This window comes from Drosophila mojavensis, unplaced genomic scaffold (assembly GCF_018153725.1).
Source record: "Drosophila mojavensis isolate 15081-1352.22 unplaced genomic scaffold, ASM1815372v1 contig_81, whole genome shotgun sequence".
In the NCBI taxonomy this organism is placed as follows: Eukaryota; Metazoa; Arthropoda; class Insecta; order Diptera; family Drosophilidae; genus Drosophila; species Drosophila mojavensis.
Genome location: NW_025318907.1, coordinates 480,026 through 493,035, shown reverse-complemented (window position 1 = coordinate 493,035; position 13,010 = coordinate 480,026). Strand labels below are relative to the sequence as shown.

Genomic DNA, 13,010 nt, shown 5'->3' with positions numbered 1-13,010 from the left:
ATCCAAATTTAAAGCTTCTAGCTATTATACTTTAGGAGATATAAACTTTTGTGGTTTGCCACGCCCCCTGTGGGCGGACATATAGCCGACAAAACTTTTTGGTCTTGGGTGATCAGTCCGAGTATATATACAAAATTTGAGGTCTCTGCCATCAATAGTGTCCAAAATATAGGAGAATTTAAAAAATCACTATATCTTCAGGTCCGATTTGCCACGCCCCTAATGGGTGTAGACTTATAATTTTATTTTTAGACTTTATAGAATCATAACATTAGATGACATGCAAAATTTCAGCATTCTAGGTTTACAACTTTAGGAGATACAGTTTTATCCGATTTGCCACGCCCCCAATGGGCGGAGATATATCCGCCATAGCTTGTGATTTTGGGTTGTCGATGCGGACCTACATACCAAATTTCAGCTTTCTAGCTCTTCAACTTATATGATTTCTGGTATATCGGAAAATGCATTTTCCGATTTGCCACTCCCCTAGTGGGCGGATCGGGAAAATTTTAACACTTTATAAATCGGAGATATACACGAGTATGTGTTCAAAATTTCAAGTCTCTAGCTTCAATAGCGCCGAAATAGATTGCGTTCATACGGACAGACGGACAGACGGACGGACGGACAGACGGACAGACGGACAGACGGACGGACAGCAAGACGGACATTGCACAAAACCAATATACTGATTCACTTTCGTGAATGAGTATAAAAATTGGTGTAAGTTTACATATAAAAATAAATATAAATGAAAATTAAAGAACAGTAAAAGTTGATATACCAAAGCAAGAAGATATGATAAAATATAAGGGAAATAAATATAAATAAAAATTAAAATAAATAATAATAATTATATATAAATAGTAATTATATACAAATAAATTTAAAAAAATTAAACTTCAAAAATAAATAGAAATAATAAAATATACAAATACAAAAATTTATATGCACATCAGCAGTGGGTAAAATAATATTTGTAGTAGTCGTTTTACTCTAAAAAAAATATTTTTACATTACTTTTTATTTTACCTCTGTAAAAGACATCAAATATTTATCTGAAAATAAAACAAAAAATATATAAAGAAATTAAAAACGAAATCAAATTATATAAGTATATACTAACATAAATGTAAAATGAATATATTTATAAATTCAAATGAAGTGAATTTTATACGTTTTCATGAATGAGTAAATATATGAATATAAAAATTAATAAATATATGCAATATTTTAAAAAGCAAATAAGGCAACATTTTGAAGATTAAATATACCTTCACCTCAATAACAAATGTATAGGTCAGATATGGACAATTCTAAGAGTCAGATTTTAATCATTAAATAGTTTTTAAATAAAGTCTGAATATATATGATATACTCGTAGTTTCAGGTAAGATTCTGTTAGTTATTATTTATCAAGAATTTTGTTCAATAAGTAGGACCCATTTCATATTCAATACTAAAACCTATATACCTTTTGTATTTTTGTCATAATTTGTAACTATAGTTAGGCTAAATATGACAAGCGTATTTAATTAAATGACCAACGCTTGAGCTTGAATATATATATCTATGTGTGTATGTTTATATGTTATCTAAACAAATTGAATATTTGCTCGGCGCGCTCAAACTAATGGCAATCAATGTTTACGCAAAAACCACTCAAGTTGACATCTAATTAGGGAACAATTGTCAAAATCAACTATGGTAATAGGCATATTCCTCGCTGCTAGGGGAAATCTATTTTAATCAGGCAATAGGTATTTTATTTGGGCCGGCGATTGCGATATGAAAATGAACTCACATTCGGCTACTGACAGGACAAATAACCGAATGGTCAAATGGCAGCAAATGGCCACAGAAATAACAGCAATGGCAAGAACATTAGCCGCAGTTCAGCTTTTCAAATGAGGCGTATTCGCAATTCGAGGACAGCAGCAACAGCAGCAGCAGCAGCACTAGAGAAAAACAAAGCAAAATGTTAATGGCAAGCAAATGTGTATGTGGAAATGTCGTATAAATCACACGACATACAACACACAGCACACAACACACAACGTACGACACAGGCATAAGTGTTGTACTCGTCCGAGTACCTCCTCTCTCAGTTGACTGGGGGCAAGTGCATTTTTCACCTCCTCTGGGCACGCCCCCTCGGCGCCCTTACATTTGGCATGACATATTGGTTAGCGCTGGCTTATAAAATATATGTGCGAGCTGCTTTGTTTCGGCACGTGACTTGCACGGCAATTGCGGGGCTAACGCAAATTGAAAACAACAACAAATTCGTTGCCTACTTACAGGCGACGGCCATTTGTAATGTCCTCCTGGCTGGGGCTTGTCGCCTAGTAATGCTCGCTTGTCGTCTTTGAGCCGTGACACGAGCACGACTACGACGCACTGAAGTTGCCTAGGAGTAAGAAGTCGCAGCTTCAGTAATACCTCTGAGACTGAGTCTAGACGGAAGTGTCTGACTGGGAGTTACTCTGTAGCCCATGATGAGCAGGAAATTAGCTATGGATGTGAGTATGAAAACATTGGGCTAAATTTGGTTTGGTAGCTCGATTGAGAATCAACCAGCAGCAGCTGGTTCACAGTGAGTTGCATATATTTATGTATACATTTATTATACCTTTCGCATACTTATGGTCGAGTCGACACTACTCCTCTGGGAGCTGCCCTCTCCACAATGATGAGCAGCTATTCCAGGCATTCATACTTCTATCTATATATAGACATATGCAAAGTAGTCGCTTAATTCATTTGATGTGCTTTATTCTGGCACTGAAAGACATTTCGAGAGTTATGGGTATCAAGTCCAATATTCAAGGCTAAGAGAATGTGGAAATCAACGCTATAAGTGTTTGAGATGTGGGCGATAAGTCTGGGAAATCATGCCTTTGTATACAATTGAAGTCTCATTTAGTTTTCGAGATGAATATAGCTAAAAATAAATATATCTATATTATATATATAAATAATACATATGCATAGAAACAGATGAAAGTAACGGCAGATGAATAGCTCCAAATTGTTGCGCTTGTTGGGAAATAATATATACTTTATAATAATAGTATATACTATATACTTTATACGTAGTGCAGACAGCCACGCCTTCTTCTGCCTATAGCCAGCGTAATGACTATTCCCAATGCAATGGATATTGCACTGTGCTCAAATTATATTAAGTATACGTATAAATGATATATATTAATCATTATGCCCAAAATTTCACTTTATGATTGAATTCATTATACAAATATTTTAATGAATAAATTATAAAAATATTAAGTACAAATATTTCACAAAATTTATTCTACGAATATTACGTATACGCATTGTTTAATATTGAATGCTAATATATAGTATATATAATATAATAATATAATAAATAAATAAATAAATAATATAATAAAATAAAATATTTCAAATATTTCAAAAAAATTATTATATTGAATATTGAATGATAATATTTACTATATATAATATAATAAATTAATAAATAAATAATATAGTAAAATAAGAATTTTATGCATCAACTGAGCTATATATATATGGTATATCCTCATATAGCCGGCCAAGTCAAAATCTGTCCATAACAAATATTATTAATAATATATAAAAATCCATGAAATTCCTTCAATATACTCAAGGTACATATAATACACATAATTCATGAATAATGAATGAGAATTTTTTTCTTATTAGAAACCATTAGAGAAAAAATTTTATAAATGCTCAACTCACACTCTCGCTGCTTTACTAAACTCAAAAACTGTCACCTCTAGTCGGCTATAAATTCTATTAAATTTCACATTTAAAGTAATTTTGAGTAATAATTTAAGTCAGCAGCTGCTCTTAAATCTCAGCCAGCAGGCATAAAATGTAAACTCTTTATTTAAGTCGAGCAATTTGTGAATTCAGCCAACGTAAAGGAGGCGCAAAAGGTGGCCACAGTTAAATGGCCATAAGGTGGGCGAGGCATAAATCCGATTTAAATGTGCGGCACGTGTCACGGGCTAAAACTATGCGCGTTTGAATTAACAGATGCAGTTTGACTTTGCTTTGTTTTAATGCTGAATTGCTGAGTTCGGCTACAAAATAATAATCCGCTTGCTTTGTGAACCTACAAAAAAGTACATATATATAGAAAATAAAAATATATATGTATGTATAAAAAGCATATTTAAACCAAAAAGCGAACGTTCTTTTTATACTTATTTTCTGTGCTAACCAAAAGCGCAAAGTCATGACAAAAACAAGCAAATAAATTGACATATGTGTGTGAGTGTGTGGGTGTGTGTGAAGAGTATGTTAGAGTGTGCTTATGTATGCATGTGTGTGTGTGAGTGTTCATGCCTTTGTTTATTTGTTCTTGTTTTACGTTGTTGGCTCCTGGTATTTTTTTTTTTTTTTTCTTTGTTTGTTTTTGTTTTTGTTTTTTTTTTTTGTGTTTTTTGGGTTGCCAACTCCCCTGAATTACGCCTGGATATGAGCAACAAAAAGATCATTACCACAGTGTCTATTGTCTGACGTTTTCGAGAATGCTTAGCATTCCAGCAGGCTTTTATTTGCAGCACACACACACACAGACGCAAAACTAAGTACTAAATATTTTATAGCTTTATATATTTAATACACACATCTACAATATATTTGTATGCCTGCGACTAATAAATAGCGAGCTGGCATATTTACGGCTATAGCCGCTAGCCGAACAAAAGGAAAACATATATTTGACAACACTCACACATAAACATATGTACATGTATGTATATGCATGTACATGTGAATTCATGTAAATATACACGTATTTAATTCGACATCCTCAAGTGTGCTTTAATTTGACTGCGGCACATCAATTTGGTGTGCCGTGCCGTGATTTTGTTGCCTCTTGTGTGCGGCATTTGTTTTCATTATGTTTTATGACATGAATTTGATGCGATATGCCCCAGCCCGACTGAGTTGAGCTTTTAATAATATATATTTTTGGACACGAGTGTGTGGCCGCGCAGCCTCTTTGAAAAGTTTTCTCTTCTCGCCGGGCATCATATCAAATTGCTAATATTATCTGTCGCATCGAGCCGCAGTTGGCCGGGTAGGAGTGAGACAGAGTGAGAGCTTATATTTGGTAAGACGCTCGACCGCAAGAGCCAAAGCTCCATTTAACTTTTGGCTCAGCGAACTCAATTAAAGCTTATCTAAAAACAATTTAAAATTAAGCACTGGTCATTGCAATAAAACAACATCCGAGTATCTGGGCAAAAAAAGTACGGTAGAGTCCATAAAAGAGCTCGTAAAACTGCGGGCCAACCCACGCACACACACACACCCACACATACACAAAAAGTGGAGCCAGCTACTGCAAACATTAATTGCATAATTAGTGGCGTTTATCTGACGTTGGGTTGACTCTGCTTTTAGCCACGCTTCATGGACACATTTTAAAGCGGGTCAAAATGCTGGCAGTGGAACGAATTGCAGAGGAGGCCACGCCTCTCTCTGTGCGGCTCTGACAGCCACCTTTTGGCTGCCACATCAAATTGACTTCATCATAAAAGTTTCCACCGCTGCGAAGTATGCCAAAACTTTTGCGTGTTGCTGCAGTCAACTCACAAATTTTTGTTGGTTAGTTTACCCGTTGTTTATTTATTTTTTTTCTCCTAGTTTCTGAACTTGGTGTATATAAATACGTGAACGGCGAGGCGTGAATCGCAGCCACGCTTGACAAGTTTCACTCTCAGCATTTGGCGAGAAGCAAACATAAACCTCAACTCAGACAGTATGCATAAAACTTAAGTGTGTTCCCAATTTAAGTATTTGCAAATTTGGGGAATATTTTGGATATGAGGAAGTGGTAGTAAGTGCATATAAAATTGTGGGAATATGCATGATATATAAATATAAATAAATAGCTCATATTTGAAATACGGAATTCATTTGAAGACTGCCAAGATTTTTATTTCAATTTTTTATATTTATTATATATTTTTATTTTATATTTAGCAATATCTTTAGCCGGCGATAAAGCAAAAAATTTTAACAACATTTATATTAAAATTTTCCAGATTGCAAATATTTAAAATTTACTCGAAGTATCTTAATATTGTATTATAGGATTTTATAAATTAAATATATAGTTTTTTCAGCTGTATATTATTTAATGCGAAATTTAATAGAGACTCTTCCCTTGCTTATTTGTATAACTAAAAGTATTTATATTTGTATAAGTATATTAATATATTGATATTGTATATTCATATATTGATTTGACAATGAAAGCGAGTTCATAGTTCCTATGTCAAACCCTCTTCAGCCAAACGAGGTTTTCATTTCATTATTTTTTTTATTTTTTTTTTTTTTATTATTACATTTATTATATTTTTGTTAAACTTCTTTATACCTAGCGAGATTTTTAATAATATTTATTACATACTTTATTTATATTTTCAGAAAAAAACATTCAACTGACAGCCCTATCTATTTTTGTCTAATATCCCACAATTAAATTAAATAAATGTTAATTAACATCTACAAATATTAATATTTATTTCTCTACCCTCTATTTCTCAATTAACCAAATCCACCGGCCAAGAACAATGAGATTTGCTTTGCTGGAACTGCACAACCTCATCGTTTGCTTATTCCATGCAGCGAGCGTAGAACTTTGCTCGAGTTGAAGTTGAACGCAGCTTGGCTATTTCCGTTTCCGCAGAGCGTCGCTTGGACCTACGCCTGCGCTACCCACTGCCTCCCAGCATGACCAGCCGCCCCCTTCTCCGCTGCACTCTCTTTGCATTTGCTTGCGCGCGCAACTATTTGATTTTCTAATTATTTGACTCATGAGAATTTATGGCGTGTCTGGGCAACAGGTAAGACCTGATGCGAATGCGAATTGTAAATGGGCTTTAAAGGCCTTTTCCTCTTGGGCCATAAATAAATTAACGCTTTTCCTCTCTGGCAAGCTGTGGTTGGCCTGCGTGCGGTGGATCGGTGGCTCATTAGGGGCATTTAATTATTTTAGCTATAATTCCAAGCTGCATGCGGCATAATTAATTAGCTTTCGGCTGCCACACGACACACGACACATGATGTTTGACTTTCACGAGCAGCACTCCTAAGCCATACAAGTATTTATTTTTATCAAATTAATTTTCTGAGCAAGAAATGTGTGTGGCTTTGCTTTTGTATACATATTTTTAAATCAAAACTCGAGAAATGCTAAAGTAAAACGAATTCGAGCATTTGCTGCTCAGATGTGAGTGAGGTAGAGAGAGAGAGAGAGCGAGAGAGAGAGTTAGGGAGTGCTCAAACCCAAAATTTGTAATTAATTATAGTGCATTAAAATGCAATTAGATGCCAGTAGATGCCAAATGGACTCGGCCAACATTCCTGACAATGACAAACTGATGCAAATAGTCAAAGTGCCTGCCAGAGTTTAAGGAACATAATTAACTCTTACAAGCATTAGTGTTTACTTTATTTATAGATAGCTATTTATGAGAAGCTTATAGGCTTTAAATATGTAAATGAATTGAGATATGCTAATATAACCATTCAGAGATATAACCGTATTGAGTGAGCTAATAAAAGCATTTGGAAATTGAATTCAATTAAAAGCAGAAATAGCTTAAAATGTTAAACTGCTTTCATTTGCTGTGTTTTTATATGTATATGCATCAGTATTTTATTAAAAGATTTAAATACAGAAGATTTGCTGAGCTAATTGCTCGATTGAGGTGGATATTGGGCAGACATGTTAACTGTATATGTTAACTTTAGGCATTAATTTTAAATGTTAACTTTACATGTTAACTTAGGCAACTTAAGCTAAGCAGACAATTCAACATACATATAATACATATAATTAAACATACATATAATATATTCTAAAATTTATAAAACATTCTTACATGCAATACTTCTCTTATTGAGTGAAACAAAATTTAGGGTGTAGTAAATACGGTTAAGGCTTATGAAATGATTAAGACATTGAAGCTTTTGAGGTCAAGACACGATTTAGCAAAGGTTGAGGTTGGTCTTCTCTTAGTACATGTCCGAACTGAGAGAGCTTGGAGCTGCAGTGCCAAGTCGCCTTGGATGAGAACTTAATCTCTCTAGGCACTCATGCAACAATAAGTATGAAGCTGATCAATTTTCAATTTAATTTATTTTCAATTTGAGCCTTTATAATACCCAAAAGGGTAAAAAGAATATATATAAATATGCATATACATATATATAAATATATATAAATATATTTATATTTAAGCCATGAAAAATACTTGTCAAAATCCGCTTAAAGACTAAAATTTCTAATCTTTTGTTATCAACATCTAAATCTAAAATTTCTAAACTCTTATTATCAACATCTAATTCAGTTTTAAGCATCACATGGACGCCATTAAATGCTTTATAAAAAAATTAAAGTTTTAGTACCAAATCTCTATTCAAAGCTCCAACTCAAGTGACGCTAAATAAAACGACTTAAAAATTGGTGAAGGCAACTTTTTCTCATTTTTTTCTTCCTTTCGCCAACTTCAAAGTTGCCTTTAGTTATCGATGTCAAATGAAAGATTTAAGGGCAGCAATTCCTTTGGCTCGGCAACAGGAAATGAGAAACGCCAGGTGTAAGATTTGTTGCCAAGAAAAACTTTGCCCGGCCAAAGGGCGAACAGCTAAAAAGGCAAAAACTCAAGTTATTCAAAGGTTTATTTAAATTTGAATACAACGCCAGATATTTCAATGGCTACAATTGAGAATAGTATGCCGAAATAAATCATTAGTAACTTATAAAAGCCATCCACATATTCGTTTTACTTTAGGGCTTTGCCAATGGCAGCACCAGATTCAAAGTGCAAAATTTACTATACCAGACATTTATCATTCGAGTCAGCTGCTGCTGCTGCTGCTGTTGCTGGTGTTTCTGCTGCAGATCTGTGGAAAATATATTGCATACGCCATGCATGCCAAATCGCATTTTAATGCTCGAGTCTCAAGCTGAAAACTTCTGTTTAACGTGACTGAAGACGATGCAGCTTCCACTTGATGAATTGACTCCCAAAAGAAATTTTGGATAAGAAATATAAAACTATCTGTGAAAGAGATGCAGATTCATGTGGCCAAAAGGACATATGATAAATGCGTAACGAGCTGCTCGGCTTCATTAATAGATGGGATGCCGTTGTAATTAAGCAAAGGTCAGTTCGGGCTCGCACAACAATGTGTCAAGGACCGCCCCTTTGGGCGGTTGGGGCGTATTTATCACGGCACACACGCTGAACGTGACCAACTAAACTGAGAGTGGAACTGAAACACAGCCGAACACATGACAATGCCAGCTAAGCTGGAGATTTGTATAAAGACCGGGGCACCTGTAATTATTGGACAGAGTTAAGCCCAACCTATATCCTGGCTGTTCAGCCGGCTGAGAGCTGCTCCCATTGCTAATGGGCTTAAACTGGAAATACAATTTTCAAAAGACAGGCGATTGTTGCCCTAGCAAGGAAATTAAATATCCTGCTGGAGCTGATGCTGTTGCTCGTGTTGCTGCTGCTGCTGCTCCTGCTCCTGCTCCTGCCGGGATAGCAGAATTTAACACAGATACACGCACACACACACACACACACACACACACACGCACGCACACACGTACAGCCTTATTATAATTTCATTTTTATTGGGTCTGGCAACACTCGTTCGCTCAGTTAACTTGACTCTGCTTTTATCTGAGCCCGCCGTGCCCTGTGATTTTTGCTGCAAAGTACATGCATGAGGCTGGAAAATGTTTGGTAAATTTTGCATAATTTCGTAATTAGTTTAAAATGACTTTAATTGCCTGAGAGACGGTCGACGTTTGTTCATTAGCCTCAACAGGCCGCCCCCCAAAAAGTTTATCAGTGGGCGTTACGGAGCACACCTGTGGCCTACGTGTCGTATGAGCAACGGCAAACGGCTTTGCATAATTTCTAACCATTTGGGCTTTCATTTGCTCTTGGCCCTTTGAAAGCAAATACATATTATTACAAATGTGGAAAAATTTTGGAAAACTGCCTAAAATTTCCATTGTTTACCAAAAATTAGACAACAGGCAAACGAAAGCAGTGAAAAACAAGCAAAAATGCTGTAATCGGGTGTTGACCGCAGAATACTTATTCACGGCCCGAATGCAGCTTGATCCATTTTCCCATTTGTCAAGCCCCCACTGGGTATTTATGTATTATTTCTAGTTGAAAAAGTGTTAATATACCCGCTGCAAAAGTGCTCGACAGACAGACGAGCAGTTCACAAAACCAATATACCCATTTCACTTTCGTAAATGAGTATAGAAACTAAAGGACAGTTTGCTTGTTGCCAGCACGACGATCAGTTTGATGGCTTCTCCTACTGTCAGCACTTTAATTAAAATACTTCAACGCCTCCTGCCTCCACAGCCTCCTGCAGTCTCCCAGCCTTAGCCACAGTGAACTTTTCCTATTTTCAATTTGAAAACAGCAACGGAGAAAAAAGTGCCCAGTCAGCGGCCAACAGCGCAACAACTTGACAAAGTTCATTTTGAAAAATATTAAAAAACAACTTATAATTAAAGGTAGAACATAAAGCAAGGCACAAACTTTCTTTGACTTTCGCTATTTTCTTCCTTCGCTTTCACTTTGGCCAGAGTTTTTGCCAGACGAAGCGCACAGAATTATTTAGATTTATATTAATTAATATTTGTTTGGGGCCCCTTTTGAAGTGACACCGTCATGACCAGCTCTTTCTTAGCCACAAAGAAAAGAAGGAAATGAAAAAAAAAATAAAATAAAAAAATAAAATGAAGCTTTGAATTTATTTGTGTATTAAGCTAATTGAATTAGTTCTGCTCTGGCGGCTATCTAAGCATTTGTATTTATAATTCATACTTTAGTGGCTTAAAAGGAAGCCGCTAACTGGGTCTTTAAAGAAAATTGACTAAGAAGTTTATATTAAAAAAATTTATTTTATCTCTAATCGCATGTTTTTGCAAATAAATATATATTTGTTTGTTTGCTTTTATTTTTTGTATATTTGTATTCTATTTTTTTTTTTTTTTATGAAAATTTGTTTAAATTTGATTTTTAGTTTAGTTAGCCTTTTTTTTAAGTAAATTTTATTTATTTATTTTAAATATGTTTATGTATTTAAAGCGACTTCCAATGTAAGCATTCAAAGCAACATAATAAAAAGTTTATATATTCAAATTAATTTCTTATGCACATTACAATGCAAAAACTTTTTTTTAGCAACATAATTCAAATATTGAATAACAAAATATTTGTTAAAACATTATGTATTTTTTTATGCAACATATAGCTTTATTTTTTCCCTGAATATAAACATAATAGATTTGATTATTAAACCGTGTCTCATTTTTCATTGCATAAATGACAATTAAAAAATATAATGAGGAACATAAATAGTATTTTATTTATTTTGCTTTTAATTAGAATTTATTTACTGTAAAAACATTATTTTTTATTTGTAAAATTTGTATAATTTATATTGCTCGTTGTTTCTTGAACAATATTTCATCCAGTTTACCAAATCAAATAAATACCACACAAAAATGAGCGCAATTTCTTTATATTAATTTAAATTTTCCAATTTCTCGGCGTTTGGGATCTCCTCTTAAAAATTCTGTCTCCATATTCTCAGCTTACCACACTTTTAATTGTGAATTTAAGTTTAATTTATATGAATTTATATTTTCACAATTAATTAATTTATTTTCACATTTTTTAACATATGAATTGTATTTATTTATTGAGCACTTTCGCTTCCGCTGCGACTCACATTAACCGTTAGACATTACACTCAGCTAGCCCAGTGGGAACCGCATCGATGTTCGGGCGTTCACTTTAAGCTGTTAAGCGATAACTGTTATTTTTATGTCCAGCTGCCGAAGGCGCGTCTGCATCGTTGTAGGGCCGGCGTGCAACTGAGGAGTCCGCCGCGATGCTTCAGCGCCTCAAAGCCAAATTGGCGGCCGAGCGAACGAGTCGTGCGTGCTGCTTCGTCTGCAGCACGAACTTCTGTAACGGGGCTGTGTGTGCTAAAAAGTTCGCACTTCGTTCAGGCAGTGCGAATCGGGGCCAGTGGGTTAGTCGGCGAGCGACAATTCATGAATGGAACAAACACTTGTTTGCGTGCGCTGGAGAAGCCATATAACAGCTGGCATGCCAGCTGGCATACAGTTGAGGTCGTATAACACTTGCAGGGGCAACTGCATGGAGCAAGTTTGATACACAGCAAAGAAGTTTTTGATTTGTTGCGACTGCCAGAGTAGCTGGGGAAGTTGGGTATGAAGGGGAAGCGTTTGAGAAGATCAATGATGTAAATTTTAATATTTTAATTACTTTGCGGTTTTCTATAATGAAATGCGCTCACGTTAAAGGAGTCATGTAAATAGTATTATTGAACTATAATTTAATATATGTTGATAATAAAACACTGCGACTTTTCGAATTTAAATACAACTGATAGCTGAGATTTTTAATAAATATATATTTAAATTAAGAGGCCAGGAAATAAAATAAATTGCTTGCTAACAATGCTAAAATGCAATAAATTTTATAAATAAATTTATATAAATATGAATATATATATATATATATATATATATATATATATATATATATATATATATATATATATATATATATATATATATATATTTATATAAATTTATTTATAAATATTTATTAAATATTTTTATTATTAAATATTTTATTTTTTTACAACCAATGCAAATATAACATTTATACTATTTACAGAATGATGTAAAAATTAATATTTAAAAAAAAAAATGGAATATATATATATATATATATATTTATTAAATATTTTTATTATTAAATATTTTATTTTTTTACAACCAATGCAAATATAACATTTATACTATTTACAGAATGATGTAAAAATTAATATTTAAAAAAAAATGGAATATATATATATATATATATATATATTCCATTTTTTTTTTTAAATAT

General features: G+C 33.9%; 1 protein-coding gene across 3 annotated transcripts in view; it reads right to left on the bottom strand.

The window, feature by feature from the left end:
* Positions 1-13,010, bottom strand: part of LOC6580335 (metabotropic glutamate receptor 2) — an 89,124-nt gene that overhangs the window by 64,023 nt on the left and 12,091 nt on the right. The window contains exon 1 of one of the 3 annotated variants that reach the window (XM_032730147.2): positions 11,682-12,000. The exons of the other annotated variants lie outside the window; for them this stretch is intronic. The gene's annotated coding sequence lies outside the window, so the exon portion shown is untranslated. Of the gene's footprint in view, positions 1-11,681; positions 12,001-13,010 lie in introns of those variants that run through there. 3 annotated transcript variants of the gene reach the window in all.